Source organism: Taudactylus pleione, unplaced genomic scaffold, assembly GCF_031769625.1.
Source record: "Taudactylus pleione unplaced genomic scaffold, aTauple2 ptg000757l, whole genome shotgun sequence".
Taxonomy (NCBI): Eukaryota; Metazoa; Chordata; class Amphibia; order Anura; family Myobatrachidae; genus Taudactylus; species Taudactylus pleione.
In genome coordinates, this window is record NW_028285159.1 from 3,084,795 (window position 1) to 3,096,947 (window position 12,153).

General features: G+C 46.7%; 1 protein-coding gene across 2 annotated transcripts in view; it reads left to right on the forward strand.

Annotated features, from left to right (window-relative positions):
- The window catches only part of CNTLN (centlein), a 505,942-nt gene that overhangs the window by 45,436 nt on the left and 448,353 nt on the right, over window positions 1-12,153 (forward strand). The window lies entirely within an intron of this gene.

The following is a 12,153-nucleotide window of genomic DNA, read 5'->3' on the forward strand; positions in this document are numbered from 1 at the left end:
TGGTCTGTCGCCATGTCTGAGGTCCAAACAAGAAATACACCAGAATTTGAATGTGTTTTCGTGACGTATTTATACATGCGTCCTTATTTTGCGGCCGCATCATTGATTGTGCGGCCCTATGATCCCTCCTTAATTTGTGCGGGAAACGAAACACTATTTATGGCTTGGTGTGTCTCAAGTCGAGGTGGCGTTTTTGGATTGTTGGAGGTTATCTTGGCTGGAGTTTATTGATTGCGTAGAAAGGAGTTGGCGGTTGGAGATTCGTTTGTTGGTTAGATTTGCGTTTCTTTTTCCATTATCTTTGTTGGTTTATATTTTTGGGACCTCGTTTCTTGATTTGGTAAGTTTTGTGAAGTCTAACTTTTGTTCAGTTGTTGTTTCATTGTGTTTCGTATATTTTGTAATTTTTGGATCCCTAATTTTTTCTATTTTAGATTTTGTTTATTTTCGACCCCAAAGACCTTTTGATTTTGCATCTTAGATATTTGCTCTTGGTAAGTCCATTTTTTATCTTGTATTAGCGAACTAATTAGCGCATTTTTAGTAGTTACTCTTGTGACTTGTATTAGCGAACTAATTAGCGCATTTTTAGTAGTTACTCTTGTGACTTGTATTAGCGAACTAATTAGCGCATTTTAAACAGCTTAATAATCATTCTAACTTTTTGGTGGTTTATCTTTCGCTTTTTGAGCCAACATTTCGACCCGTTTTGATGTACTGTGTTAAATGCCGCTTTGCGGTTTTGCTAAATGGGTGTTTGGCATATTTTAACTTTGGTCTAGCACAAAATTTTTAAACAAAAATGCACAGAGTGAAATGTGTCAAGTAATTTTGGTGTTTATTTTCAGTTTGGACGTATCATGACAATACCCCGGCATGTAAGCAGCAATGGATGGTATCATCAAGCTAAGTTGTTTTAATATAGTTTTGGGGTGGGTCAAAAGCCTTACTTTGAAATCTTTGAATTTCAGGTTGATCTGGGGCGGATTGTTCTGGCCATGCTCCCGGAAGCCGACCAACCTCAATCTCATCCCAGGCGTAGGCATCGTAGGCATGCAAGGCCCCAGATATTTCGAACACGTGTCACCCTTTTTGGAATGCCCGATGATGAGGTTTTAAGACGCTACCGTCTACCTCCCAAAATCATCATAGACACTCTCTCATTAATAGAAAGTGATCTTGAGCGGCAAATTGACAGTCCAACAGCAATACCACCACTGACGCAATTTATGGCGGTGTTACATTTCTGTGCCTCAGGATCGTTTCAAACGGTGGGAATAGTGGCGGGCATCTCCCAATCCTCCTTTTCCCGGATCCTGAGGGCAGTGATGGAGGCACTTTTCAAGCACCTCCATCATTTTATTCAAATGCCTTTGGATATGGGTGCCCTTAGTGTGGCCAAGGCCAATTTTTACCAAATAGCTGGCTTCCCACACATCATAGGGGTTGTGGATGGTACTCACATACCACTTCAGCCTCCAGCACGGCTGGAGCCAATATTTAGAAACAGGAAACACTATCACTCCCTGAATGTAATGGTGGTATGTGATGCCTCCCTCCAGATCCTGTCCCTGAATGCTAAATTACCAGGAAGTGCACATGACTCCTTCGTCATCCGGCAATCAGGGATATGGCAGAAATTAACCAACCTACAAGCTGGTGATGCGTGGCTTCTGGGTAAGTGGAGACCTTTAGTACATAACAATGTTAAGCTTGATACACAGTGTTCCTGATGTTGTCTCTTATTTTTCACAGGAGACAGTGGATACCCTTGCATGTCCTGGCTGCTCACTCCTTATTTGGCTCCCACACCAGGCCCACAAAGTGAGTATAATTCCGCACTTACAGCCACCAGGCAAGTGGTGGAGCGCTGTATCGGCCTTTTAAAAGGCCGATTCAGATGCCTCCACCGCTCTGGTGGCGAGCTCATGTATTTGCCGGATATGGTGTCGAAAATTGTGGTCCTGTGTGGGATATTTCACAACATCGCCATAAGGAGTGGTGTCCCAATGCAGCCAGAGGATGCCTTACCTGAGGATGGCCCCCCCGAGGTTGGTCGGAGGTCAGTATGTGGGGGGGCCATACGCGATGATGTGGTGGCCAGATTTTTTAGGTAAGTTTGACCAAAACTACAGTGTTTATACCTAATGTGTTTGTGTTTGTTTGCGAACATCTAATTTATTTTTATTTTTTTCACCATCTTCTGTTTGTTCACATAATCTTTGCCACTCCAACGCTCACTACTTCCTGCTACCCTTACCAAACCTGGATCTGGTGATTTTGGGCATATATTCTGGAACCCATATCGCAACGCCATGTTTGTGGAATCATGTTGGCATGGTCCTTCGTCAACCAGTTCTTGATTGTTTTTTTTATTTAAATATTTTATTTGTATGTGTTGTATTTGAGATTATCACTGTTTTTTTTTTTTGGGAGTGACCACTTTGATTTCTCATTTATGTTGTGAATAAATGTTTGGAGAGTGAAATGGTCTTCCTTTTTTTGGATGTTAACAGCAAGTGTAACCAGGTTAACACACCTTACATTTGACTAAGGGGTAATCCAGTACTGACACCAGTTGATGTAAACTGAAATATGTTTTCATGTTCCCAACCCACACCAAAAGGAAGCCTGTCCAAACCTTTGGATTTTGAAGATTGGCCTAAGCAGCTTGCACACCAACTAGGAACCTGTAAAATGTCGAAATATCTAATTGACACTACACCCAAAAAGGGAAATGACATTGTTACTGTTATGTGTTTCTTGTGGCTGTTTAACATACAAATACAAAACACAATCTAACTTTTAAAAAAGGGAAATCCTTGCAGGAACAGTCTACTTATGTCAGGGAAAACTATTTTTGTTTTGGAAAAAAAGAATGAGCCAGAACGTATATTAGAACAAAAAAATTTATTTAGAAAACGAAAATAAACAAAAAAAACTACTGGCGAAGGATGCCAGACAGCCGGTCAAGGCCCACAAGAATGCCAATGACATGTTGGCGCATCTGGCCAACACATTCGTCCACCTCTTGTCGACGCCTCTGCTCCTCTGTGGGTGAGAAAAGTGTGTGGATTAATAAAACAATAGGGAATCCACATTAAAAAAACAAAAACACAGCGAAATCACTCCTAAACCTAAAAAACAAAAAAAAAACAAAAAGGGGGTGCTGCCAAAAATACAAGGCCTATGTACAAATTCCCACAGGTGTGATATGTGTATGTTGAAATCAGCAGGAAGAGGTAAAGGCAACCTGCTAAATCACCAAAAGTAAACCAAACAAGCACGAATAAAGGCACGACACATGATTACATACAAACAGTTTGTGGTTAAAAAAAATGTGAAAGAAAAACATACCGGGAGCCAAAACGGGAGCTCCGGAAGTCCCTCCATGTTCTTCCCCGGAGGAGCCTTCATTCCCCAAAGAACGGGGAGGGGTAATGATGGACTCCGGGGAGGGGGTAATTGGAAGAGGGGTGGGTGGAGGAGAGGGGGAAGTGGGACGGAGGGGAAGGAGGCCCGACAGTTCCGGGAGAGGGTCTTGGAAGGCTGGGGAGGAGTGGGGTATAGGGGAAATATTTGGGGTGGATGGAGTGTTGGCTGGGGGTTGGGGATAGTGGCCGGGAACGCCGTCTGGCCGGACGGTGACGGCGTAGTCTTGGCTGTCCTCCTAAAATATGTCAAACAAATTGAGGTTAGTTTCTGGGCAAATCCGGGGCCCAAATAAAAAAAAAAAAACCACCAACAAAAAACATGCAAATAGGAGTAGAATGAAAAAAACAGAAATAGAGGGAAAACATGCACACGCAGATATGAGGACAAATAATAAATAGGACAGACAGGAAAACATGCACACGCAGATATGAGGACAAATAATAAATAGGACAGACAGGAAAACATGCACACGCAGTTTGCCCCACAAACATGAAAACCACAATACATAACACTTACTTTCCAGGATCTGCATGCGAAAGCATGCCAGCAAGCGGGGCGTTTGCCGTTGCAGGTCTGACCACCTGCGCTCCAGCTGCCCGATGTTGCGGCGTGAACCTAAGGACCGCAGGCGGGACCGTGCCTCCGCATACGCGGAGCGCTTCTGCCGGTTGGTGATGGGTGGAGGCTGGCTGGTGATACGGCGATCCATCACCTCCGTAAGCACCAGCAGCTCGCGCCTGGTGAATGCGGAGGCTCTCATGATGGCAATGGAGTTTTTCATACAAAACATTTTTGATAAAGTGTGCAATAAATTTCTGATTGGCTAATGTATTTTGGAAATTAACAGGAGCAATTTTATTGGTTAGTGTATGAGTCATGTGTTCAACAGGGCCAGAAATCTCTGGAGAGTTATGATAGGCTTGATGCAGTGACATGCGTTTGCAAATTTAAATAAAGAAATGAACCCCGGAAAATATGCGAGGATCCACAGCAATAGAACAATTGTTTAATTGTGGTTCACATGTTTTTTGAACAATAAAAGCGAATGTTCCATCCGTACGTATTCTGCGGGTAAACACAAACACGGACAAGAGTAAAGTTTCTTGCATTGTGTTGAAAAAAAAAAAACAATTAAGCTAATTGATACATTGATTGGCATGATACGATTGAGGGAGGTAGGCAGAATAAAGGAGCAGGTAATCGACATCTGACAAGGCCACTTCCGGTTTCACTTGTGCGTGCGTTCCCTTCAAGCCATTTCGGGGATGTACGCTCGCTATTTCGCACGCTCGTTAGTTAGAGGAGGAGTCGCCTGAGTTTAGGGAGGAATTTTAGATGCGAAAGAAAATACGAGCGAGCCATTGAATTTAAATAATTTTGTACGTACGCCTAACGTACGTGCGCCCGCTTGCGAGTGGGTCTGAATGAGGGCCTTTGACAGCAATTTGAATAATTCAATACAATTCTTTACTTACCTTTATTTTTTTTCCTTTTTTTCTCTCCTCTCCTCCGTGGCGCTGCTGTAAATGTCGTTACCACGCACGCCAGCTGCCGCACGCTCACTGTGAGAGTGAGACGCTGCAGCTGTGATTGGATGCCACTGTTAAATCTTTAACAGCGGCATGCATTTCATGCGGGGGGCGGAGCTGGGGGCATTTTAGTGTAGCGCAGGCAGGGACCGGACAAAATGGGGATTTTGTTAGATCTTATTTTAGGGGTAGGGCTTATTTTGGACCGTTTTCCAAAAGTAAGTGTAGGGCTTATTTTCAGGGTAGGTCTTATTATCGGGGAAACACAGTATTAATGTTTTGATGTTCCAGAAATGCAAAAAAAAAACAAATTTGTAATGTTAATGGATCTTAGCTTGTTTCAGAAATTCCATGGGTTAGATGAAATACTTATTCAGACATTCAACAATACTATCAAGGCCATAAGTTACAAGCAAGTTACTCTACAGCACAAAATCGACAATTTCCTATTTGTTTATAAAAATGCTGAACATGCTATTGCAGGGCAAACCCCAGCAAGGATGTGGATGCAGAGTGAATGAAGCATGGTGATTGGCGCAGTAGAGGAGATGTATCATAACTTCTAATAAGTGGAGAAGTTGCACATAGCAACCAATCAGCTTCTACCATTTTATAGAATGTGCTCGATAAAATTTAGTTAAAAGCGAAATGGTGCTATGGGCAACTTTGCCACTCTTTAGACATCTTTATACATCTCACCCACACTCTCACATGGGGCAGTGGCGTCATGAGCGGTGGGCGTGCAGGCCGCACCCGGGTGTCACCCTTGGAAGGGGTGACACCAAAATGGCGGCTTCTCTGCAGTGACAGGAGCCGGGTGCTGCAGTGTGACATTCTCCTGCAGCACCTCGCTCCTGTCATAGAAGAGGAGCCGACAGCCTAGTCTCCGGGGGGCAGCCCAGCATCTCCGAAGCTGCTGGGCTGCCCCCGGAGTGACGTCATCGGGATCCCCATGAGGCCATGCCCCCTTACTTTAGATCACACCCCCTTTTCAGACCCAGGTTCTGATTGATCCACGGGCCAGTCCAAAGAACAGGGATGACCATCGTTTGGTGAAATCATCGATGGCAATCCATTGCATCATTGGTATACATCGATGGCCTGTTGCTATATCGCCATTGATGGTAACCACACCGATGGCCATCCCTTTCATGCAGCTCACGCATCGGCATGCGCGGAACGACTCCCGGGAGTAACGATTCCAGGAGGGAATCACCAAGGTATGTAGGAGTAACTGATTACATCCTAGAGGGCTGGAGGTATGATGCAGTCTTTGAGCTGTTGGAGCAGCCTTGGGGGCTGATTGTGGCCTTTATAGTTGTGGCCAAGGGACTAATGGAGTGAAGCAGCCTTCGGGCTGTTGCAGCAGCCTTGAGAGCTGATTGTGACCTGAGGCCCCAAGACCGTTGCAGCCTTTGGGCTGATGAGACTCAGGAGAGGTATGCAACAGAGAACATGGGGCTGCTACCAGTGCCGCCGGGATGACACTGGCATCGGTGTGCTGGATTGCGCACCAGGAATGCAGAGCTGCTACCAGTGCCGCTGGGATGTCACTGGCGACGGTGTGCTAGGTTGTGCACCTGGAACGCTGAGCTGCTACCAGTGTTGCCGGGATGACACTGGCGACGGTGTGCTAGGTTGTGCACCTGGAACGCAGAGTAGCTACCAGTGCCACCGGGATGACACTGGCGACGGTGTGCTAGATTGCGCACCTGGAACGCTAAACTGCAACTGGTGCCGCCGAGTTGATACAAGCCACCGGATGGTGACAGACGCTTCTGGGGTAGGAAGCGCTCCGTGCTGTCCAGATGGTACAAGCAGCATGGGTGGACGAGATGCAGGAGGAGCCGCCTGGATGGAATAAACGGCACACACAAAACACAGCAAGACTAACTCGGGAACTCGACTGACAAGCAGGAGACAGGAACCGGAAGTACGAAGAAACTTCTATCACTGGCAGGGCCGGCGCTAGGCTGTCCTGTGTTGCCGCCCCTCCCCTCCTCCGCTCCCTCCCCGAGCTTAAATATGGACTATAGCGCTGGGAGGGAGGTGGGCTTTTCCTGCGCCCTCCGGAAACAGTAGCGCTACGGGCGACGGACCGGCTTGCCCGTGCCTGGAGCCGCTACTGATCACTGGCATGGAATGATGGACTGGCTGGGTTTTAACAGGAACAGGCCCAAATCAGAGCAAAGCCTCCCTTAATGATGCAGCTGTGTAGGAGAATTAATTAGCGTGCACCTGACATTGCTCACAGACATGCAGTAATTAATGCAATGCCTCAGGCTGGAATCTGCAAACAAAAAGATCTTCCTAACCGCAGATCTTTACACAGGGTCATAAACCTGGAAGTCTCTTCTTTGCAAAGGACAGATCTTTTTGAAAGAGTTGTCCTTTGCAAGTTTAATTGCATTTGTAAGTGTATAACGGCATCAAGTAAGTGGCGGGATGTACCGCATCTAAACTGCGATGCTTGATACATCCTGCCCTGAGTCTGAAATCACTCCTGCAACACTCCCATCAGACTGAAGATCTGAATAGCCAACTCCCAATCACAACCCAATAGATACCAGAGTCAGTGCAGCTCAATTGGTCCTGCGACTGTGTGCACACACTGTGAAATGCATGCGCTGTGCAACTTTTTTTAAGATTTTGTGCATGTGCAGTAGTAAAAAATTGGCAACTTGGAAAAAGCATGATGTGTACTGATTGCTCTCCCTGATAGTACAGCACTGTATATAAATTCGGATTTTGTAGAAAGTTTATAAGAATAAAGACAAGTCATATCACACAAATGGTAAAAAGGTTACTTTGAAAATGGTTACAAATGTCTTCAGCAGGAGCAAATGTCTGTAGTTAATACCGAATCTAGCACATGATATACATCTGCAATAACTAAGGACTGAGGGCCTGATTCAGAGACGGACGCAAAGCGGATTAAACACGCAATCCAGCAATTGTTTGCCATCGCGCATGCGTATAAGCCGCACTGCCCTGCGCAACGATCGCACTGTCATCACGGACGCACATAGGAATCCATAGGAGAGTGAGTGACAGGTTGTCAGCATTTTGGGGTGGTGACGGGGGGTGGTCTGAGAAACGCAGACGTGTCTATCTGTTTAAACGTCTCTACATGGGTGTGCATAAATTAGCCACTAGGTCATACCTGCCGGAAGGCCAAGATGGCCACCAATGTTACCGATAGTTATGCAGGTATGCGTCAACGCACGCAGGTAAGAAGGCAGTAGTGGGCGTCTTTATGCTCGGGTGATCTCTGCAAACATTAGTATATTTTTGCAGCTGCGTTGCGCGATCTCATTAGCATCCATCTCTGAATCAGGCCCTGAGGGCCTTATTCAGCAGTGCAGTGCATTCAGGGCCTGATTCAGACCCACTCACGAGTGCTATGCGCTCGCAAGCGGGTCGATGGTGGCCCAATGCGCATGCGCACGATGGAGCTGGCTCCGTCGTGCGCATGTGCGAGACCCGGATAGCGATGGGCAATCCGTCACTCCGGGTCTCGTACCAAAGGGGGCGTGCTGTCGATGTTGAGTGACAGCACGCCCCCTTTGGTGGGTGGGCCGGGGGAGTGGCTGCCCAGACGGAGGCGTTCCCATGGGAACGCCTACCGTCTGGGGCCGGCCCCACTGACATCACATGTGATGTCAGTGGGAGTGCTTTCGGCTCAGTTAGAGCCGAAAGCACTCCAGGGTCTCGTCGCAAGCCCTTTGGTCGCGATGGTCTTGACCATCACGACCATCTTCCTGGCCGCTTGCTATAGCTGTGGGTGGTCAGGAGGCCGCTCTAAAAAAACAGAGGCCGGCCCTGATTCAAAGCGAGAGCTCTGTCAGAGCGTCCGGCTCTGAATCAGGCCCTCAGTGCACTGCTGATTGCAGATTCCCGATGGTTGGGAATCTGCACAGGCGCCAGGCCCGTACTGCGCATGTGCAGTATGGGTCCTGCGTGTTCAGTCAGTCTGCTGCAGTTTGTGGGCGGGAGGGGGCGGCGACAGCCTCCGTTTCCCGAAACGGAGGTCACTGCCTTAGGGGTGGAAGGGAAGAGGCCAGAATCTCCGTCGGCTGACAAAGATTTACAGGCATCTTTGTTGTATCTGCGGTGGCCGGCTTGTGTGACCCCATGAGTCACTCAGCTGGACAATGTATTCGCAGATTGGGCCCGATTCAGGTTGGACCACAAGTGCTATCACCGCTGCGATTACGCACGCAGTCTCACTGCAAAGATATGCTAAGCCTCTGCGATCGCTATGCCGTCGCAGCACAACATAAGGATGCTCACCTTACCTCACACACATCCATAATATCGGTTACATCGAGTACAATCGAAGCTACATGAACAAGGTCTGACTTTACTCAGGAATTGCTAACCTTTCAGCAGGGTCGGATTAACAATGGGGTGGTGGGAGCTCCAGCTCCAGGCCTCCCATGAAAATTGGCCCGCTGGATAATTTTTCCTGTCACCACTCACTCACAACCATCAGCCCCAGCACATTATACTCCCGATCGTCCAATCAACAACCCCCCCGATGACCACCGAGGCCATCTGCAGCTTCATCCCCTACTCGAACTAAGCTCCGCCCCATCAGTCAAACCTTTGTCACCAGTGTGGGAGACCCCTGGTTGCAGTTAACTCTGCCCTCTGGTTGCGATAAGCTCCGCCCCTAATCTTCCAAAGCTGTGTCCTCAGTGTGTGAGCCCCTTGTCAGGCTAAGCTCCGCCCCTGGTCACGCTAAGCTCCGCACCGGCCAACCAACACTATGTCCCTGTGTCGGAGTCCCCTGGTCTCCATAAGCTCTGTTTTCAGTTGCGCTAAGCTCCTCCCCGGTTACATGAAAATGTGTCACCAGTGTAGAAAGCCCCTGGTCATATTAAGTTCCACCCCGATGGGCATCCGAAGCACTTACACCAGGACAAGACACACCAAGCCACAGGTGCAGGCAGACCTTTTTTTTGTTGGCAAAAACCCTCTAGGTGCAGCAGACATCTCAGTACCTGGCTTCCCTGGAGCTTGGACCAAGTACAGCATTAGAACTCTGCAACCCAGGATGGGTGAGTGGTGCATCCGATTTTTTGCTAATTGGTTGTATTCCTTTTAGTTGTCTGCAATGCAGGCAGCATATGGTCAGAGCCAGGGCTTGAGTCAGAGAAGTACATAATCCCGTTTAAGTACATATCCAATGTTTGAGGGTCTGCGCATACGTAGGACCCATCCTACACATGTGGATAACAAGTCCTGCACGATCATTTGCAGTCTCCCCTCAGCCGCAGCATAATTGACATGCTGCGGCGTTTAGGTGACTGAGTGGGGATGGCGACCTGGACTGTTCTACAAATTGGGGGCATGTCGCCATCATGTTGTAGGTGTGCCGATGCCAGGATCTGCGTCTTTGGACGCAGATTTCCTGGACCCGGCAGAGGAGTTCCAGCAGCCAGTTTGAGTAAACTTCGGCTTACTTGATGGCCGATGTATGCGATGCTGATCCGATACTCAGATCAGTGCTGCAGAATCGGTATGTATTACTGCCGGACCTAAAGCCGGTGGATGAAAGGTAAGTACCCTAAAATTAGGGGTGCCTAAACTCCACCCAGGGGTGCCTAAACCTAACCCTCCCCCCAGGGATGCCTAACACTAATCCCCCGCCCCCCAGGTGGTGCCTGACCATATCCCCCCTTCCCCTAGCTTAACCCTCCCGGGGAGGTGCCTAACCCTAAGTCCCCCCGGGAGTCCCTATAAACCTAACCCTCCCCCCCGCGTGGCTATGAGCTCCCGACGCCCGGGCTAACCTACGTTCATTAGTCCCATGCCGAGCTTTCACTGTCGGGAAGCTGGCGGTTGGCATTTCGACCGCCGGTTTTCTTACTACTTCCCAGTGCTGCATGAGGAGGTGTCTTTTTCTTACAGACGCCTCCTGCTGTATTAAAATATTTGAGCATCACTGCTGTATCCAAAGACGCAGCAGTAATGCTCACTGCGTCTATCTCTGAATCAGGCTCTCGGATCACTATGGAATAGAGCTAATGAGAACTTTAAATATACATTTGGGACCTGTGAGTAGCATATAACTCTTCACCAGGATTCTACAGGAGCGTCTTAATACTATCTAACCCTACTGAGTGGTTGAGTGTGTGGCCTTTGCCCGTTTTTAATTATAATTTTTAACATTTTTGCATTTTTTTATTTTACTATTTTTTAAGAATGTTATTGTGTCTTTAGTTTGTAATTTGTGGGCAATCACAACATACATTTCTAATTTTTATTTCCCAGTAAGATCTACAATTATTTATATGAGGCATATTTACTAATTATCAGGTTTTAGACCCAATAATTAATTTCTTACCGCTGCTATTCATGGTAAAGAAAATAACTTTCCCCCAAATGTACTAAATATCACATGGAGGGACAGAGGCTCCAAAAGGGGCTCGACCCTGCGATGTGTAAAGAAGTGAAATGATCGCAAAAGCAAGAATTTTCCTACTATATCTGGTGTTCGTTCTGAGCATTTGCATTTCAGCAGATCACACATGTGCGGCAGCCCTTTCTGAGCAAGCCTCTCCCGGTAATTTTTGGCCTAGGCTACTATAGGGTAACAACATCTGGAGATGCTATTATCTTATCAGGGCAAGCTCCAGAATGTGAAAGGTAAATCTGATAGCTTCGCAGCCCCATAGAAACATATAGGATATGCGGTTGCAGTTAGAATATCCTGCAAATATTATTTGATAAATACGCCTATATATTTTATTAAACTACTCATAGTTTGCCTACAGTAATTACTGTTGTATTAATTTTTTTAGAACATATTTAAAAATCTGTATTTAAGCAAACCAAGGGTGACTACTATCCAATGGGCGGAGGCTGGGGTGGCAAGCTGAGTCTTTTACCTGAGTGACAGAAAGCCTAGTTATTTATATTTACTAGCGTTTTGCCATAAATATAAAAGATAACATAATTTTTTTTTTTAGCTAGCTCTAGTAATAATAATATTATTATACACTAAAATCCTTAGTTTTTCTATAAACATGAAACTTGTCACTGTTAAGTGATAACGCTAACTGGTGGAGGCTTCCCAAAGCCTTTCCATGGAGAATCTTATTTTAGTATTGTAGCGATACTTGCACCACTGCATTATCTGTTCTGGTAGCGCTATCTAAGGATGGCAATAACAGATTAAAAT